The following is a 4,725-nucleotide window of genomic DNA, read 5'->3' as shown; positions in this document are numbered from 1 at the left end:
AGATAAATTTCAACTTCTCACCTCTCAACTAATTAATCAAAGATTAATCGAAGATTCAATTCATACCACTAGATTAGATTATTTTGAGTTCCTTAAATTAAATAAGCCCAATCGTGTTATTTCCAAATGGACCCCAACAAATTAAAATCTAAAATGGGCTCTTCTTTTAGTTAATTATGTGGCCCAACTCATTTAAATTAAAATGAGGCCCAAGAACAATAAATAGAATGGCCCAAGAATATATATATAAACATGTCATCTTCTCCACCCCATTTCTTACCCTATGGCTATACGTGTATGAGAGAGGAACAGCTCCTCTTCTCTCTCCCATTGGCCGCCGACGACTCAGCTCCGGTCAGCGCCATTCACCGCGGCCACTGCCTCAGGCGGTGTTCTCCTCCTCCTCTTCTCCACCTCTCCCTTTTTCCCCCTCTCGATCTGCTTGCACAGGCGGCGGTTCTCCGGCCTCCCCACGCCTCGCACTGCTGGAGCAGTTTCCCGATGCCTCCTCACCGACTCCCGACAGGTAACTTAGGGAAATTCTATTCTATTTCCTTTTTGTTTTATTTCTAAAGATTTAATCTTTGATTTGATTTAAAAATTTCGGTGTTTCAAACTTGTAGATTTGTGAAGGTGGTGAAATCAGTGACAAATCGGGGTGTGGGACTGCCACCGACAGCGTGCCGAAACTCAGTCGCCGGAAATCCGGCAGATTCGTATTTTAGGAGATGAGTCCCTAATTTGGTTTGTTTATTCTATGAATTTGGTAACTTTGAACAATTGTCTTGGACTAAAATCACTTGATGGTGAAAACATGTTTGCTAAACTTGTTGTGTATTGTTATTTTCAGCTGGGTTAATTCTATTTTCTATTTATATATGCATGCTTATACCTATATGAAAGAAAATAAAGGTTTGGACGTGGGAACAAAGTGTTGTTGGATTGAGGACTTGATCCTACAATTACTTGCGGCAGGCTTCTTAGAGCATCCACTATAGGCGGACGTCCCCAATAGCCCCGCCCCTTTTTTGTCCACAGCTCCAATTTTTTTGTCAACAACCCTAAATTTTTGTTTCCGCCACTATAGGCGGACATTCCAATAGCCTCGAAATTTTATAACCAATTTTCATTTTAATTTTTTCGTTAATTTTAAAATCAGCTGAATTGAAATAATTATAAAACGAGGTAATTGAGACCGAATATTCGTTGTATTGGTAAAGGTAAAATTATACAACGAACATTTAAAACAAAATACAAATAAAAACGCCGCCATCGTCTAATCGGTGACGGAGTCTGATTCCTCTGTCTCCTTCTCCGTCTCCTTCTCCGTCTCCCTCATTGCCGCCGGCCGCCTCTGCCCCAGGACCCTCATCAGCCAAACGTAGACGGCGATGGATCCGACGTATAAGGTCGGAGTATATATCCTTGATGAACGGGTCGGTTGCGGCCTTGTATTTGCTGCAGACTTCATGCATTTGTTATATCAGCTGCACATATACGTTATCCCTCAAGACTTCGCTGGCAATAGGGACCCTTGGCGGCGGTATAGGCACGGGCTGCGGGGTGCGCGATCCAGACGTTGCCGACAATCGGCGGGAGGAAATTTCAGCTTCTTTAGCGCGTCGGATAGAGGCATGTTGTCCCGGAGTGCGTGTCGCCTAAAGTGTGTAGCGGAAGGCTCTTCGACTTGCTCGTCGTTCATTGCGAGCCGCTGCCGCTGCTGTAGTCCCTGGCAATGTTGTGTCTTGTTCGCTTCGGCGCCGGAGCCTGCTCTTGCGCACAGATTGCCTTGAATTTCTGACAGTCCTCGAGAACTAGATACTCCTCCCACATTGTGAACTTTGGCCAGCCCTGTGTGTTGTATTGGCCCATTGAAAGTGCCTTCACGTCAGCTTCGCTGCGGCCACTCTCCGCTTGGAGCAGGTTGTTCTGGTATATGCACGCGAACCGCTTGGTGGCCGGCAGAATCCTAGACCACTTTTTGCGAAGCTGTTCTGCGTCACGCGGTCTGGCGCCGCGAGGTTTGAACTCGTTGTAGGCCAACAGGATGCGCTTCCAAAAGCTAACCTCGGTCTGATCGGTGCCCACTATGGGGTCGGATGTGGTGGCATCCCACGCCCTCGCCACAACAATGTACTCCGCTTTGGTGTAGTGGACACCCCGTCTGTTTCCGGCTTCATCTGAGCCGCTGCCCGAACCGTTGCTGCTCGATCCGCCGGCGCCGCCGCCACTGCGACGACCGCCACCTCTTCCGCCGCCGCCGCCACTGCCCGAGCCAGCCCCATCGGACCCCCCGAGTCTCGTCGCAACGGGCGTATCCGGTACGTCGGAACTGAGCAGACTCATCATCGTCTCCAGTGCGTCTTGATATGCGTCATTGAAAGGAGAGCTGCTGGATTGGAAAGGGGTCTCCGGGCGCGGATGGTTAAGGGCGTCGAGGTTGGGTCTGTAATCTCCAAACGCCGAGCGGCTCAGATTCCTCGGCAAAGGTTGGGGCGTGGGAGAAGACCTCCACGGCTTAGATGGTGGAGGAGTTGGACTCGATGCCTACGGCGGGGGAGATTGACTCCAACTCCATGGCTGGGATGGAGAGCCGCCATATCCCGACGACTGAGAAGGATAGCAGCCATATCCCGACGGCTGGGAAGAATAGCCGCCATATCCTGACGACTGGGAAGGATTGCCGCCATATCCCGATTCGTGCGAGCCGGGTGATTCGTCGTCTCCACTGTGCATTTTTAGAGAATGGAAGTATAGATAGTGAATGAAGGGAGAGTGTGTGAAAATGGTGTAAATGGATGGTGGAGAAGTGGTATTTATAGGGTTAATTTTCGAAAAAAAAACAAAATAATTCGAAGGGGGCTATAGACGCGACGACCGCCGCCCCACTATAGACCGCTGCGCCTATAGGCGCGGCTATGGGTGACCGCCGCGTCCTCGCCCCAAAAACGCCGATCGTCCGTCCGCCCCCTTTTTTTCGTGATGTCCCTCCCACTATAAGGCGCCCCGCTGTCGCCCCCTCCGGGACTATAGGCGCGCGTGGATGCTCTTATCCTCCTTGTCTGTCTTTATGTGCTTGTGTGGTGTGAAAGGTAATGGGGGAATGTATTTAGAGCATCCACTATGGGACAGCCGCGCCTATAGCCCCGGCGGGGGCGGTCCTGGGGCTGTTTATAGTGTGGGAGATGTTCGCCCCCGGGGCGGACGACGAATTTGGGGCGGTATGCGGCGGAAGAAGGATAGGCGACGGGAGGGCGACTGCGCCTATAGGCGCGCCAGCCATAGTGGTCGGCGATCGGCGCGCCGGCGGTCACCTTGAATTTTTTATTTTTTTTATTACTTACCTCTATAAATACAACTCTCTACCACCTATTTTTTTTACCATTTTCACAAAATCCCTCCATTCACTATCTACACTTTCACTCTCTGTAAAATGCACGGTGGAGACGACGACTGCAAGACGTATGCAGCACATACGCAGTGAAATCTAACCCGTACGTCAGGAACGTCTACAAGAGGCTCATCACTCGGATTGAGAGTCGGCTGGGGTTGGTTGATGATGATCCTGGGGAAACCGCGGCCGGCAGCAGCGAGGGAGGAGGAGGAGGAGAAGGAGGAGGAGAAGAAGAAGAAGAAGAAGAAGAAGAAGAAGAAGAAGAAGAAGACGACGACTCCGACACCGAGTAGACGGTGGCGGAGTTTTTAGTTGTATTTTATTTTAATTATTCGTTGTATAATTTTACCATTTTGCAATACAACGAATATTCGGCTCCAATTACCTCGTTTTCTAATTATTTACATTGCGATAATTTTAATTATACTTGATTGAAACAAAAAACATTTTAAAATGAAAATTGATTATAAAATTTGGGGGCTATTGAAAGTGTCTATCATTGTGGCGGAAACAAAATTTTGGGACTATGGACAAAAACTGAGGCTATGGATAAAAACTGGGGCGGGGCAAAGCTATTGGGGTGTCCGCCTTATAGTGGACACCCAGTGATGGTTGGCTTATTTTGGAAAGGTTGCAAAAAGCAGGCTTCTTAATTACTCGCATCTCTACCAAGATACAATTTCAGATCCTCTATCTCACAATGGAATACAATATTACTGCTATTTACTGATTATTCTAGGGTAATTACACCCTCCATAAATGAAGTTTGGTAGAGATACAATTTCAGATCCTCCATCTCACAATGGAATACAATATTACTGCTATTTACTGATTATTCTAGGGTAATTACACCCTCCATAAATGAAGTTTGTCAGTGGCGTATCTCTCCTCAAGTTGATCCAATGGCCAAGAATGGTTTTTGGAATTTGCTGAAGAATAAGAAACCTTGATCTTCCTACCCTTGCAATTAATACTCTCTTGCTATGATCTTCCCATATATTTTGATTAGACGTGGGAGTAAATCTCTACCCTTCATTCTTCTACATCATTCTGCATGTTGATTTGGTTTGATTTTCTTTATTTTAAATTCATGGTTTAATTAATAGTAATTGTTTTCTTACTTCTAATGTTTATTTTGCAGAACATATTTAAAAGAGCACGGAGGGTTCTCATTTATGTATTGGACTTTCACATTTGAGTGAGCACGACCGATGAACGGGCTGCCCGAGATGTGCACATCTTTCTCTAATTGTAATAGATTAGGAATTTGATAAATTTGTATAATAGTACTTTATAGTACTCTAGCGGACTTTGGAAGGATTTGCCGGACA

General features: G+C 46.9%; 1 long non-coding RNA gene across 1 annotated transcript; it reads left to right on the top strand.

Moving 5' to 3' along the window:
* Positions 1-289: 289 nt before the first annotated feature.
* On the top strand, positions 290-879 carry LOC121744468. The gene is made up of 2 exons (XR_006038615.1): positions 290-526; positions 624-879. It is a non-coding gene; the product is annotated as an uncharacterized LOC121744468 (long non-coding RNA).
* Positions 880-4,725: the final 3,846 nt, after the last annotated feature.

Source organism: Salvia splendens, chromosome 8 (assembly GCF_004379255.2).
Source record: "Salvia splendens isolate huo1 chromosome 8, SspV2, whole genome shotgun sequence".
NCBI lineage: Eukaryota > Viridiplantae > Streptophyta > Magnoliopsida > Lamiales > Lamiaceae > Salvia > Salvia splendens.
This window is presented reverse-complemented; position numbering and strand designations above follow the sequence as displayed.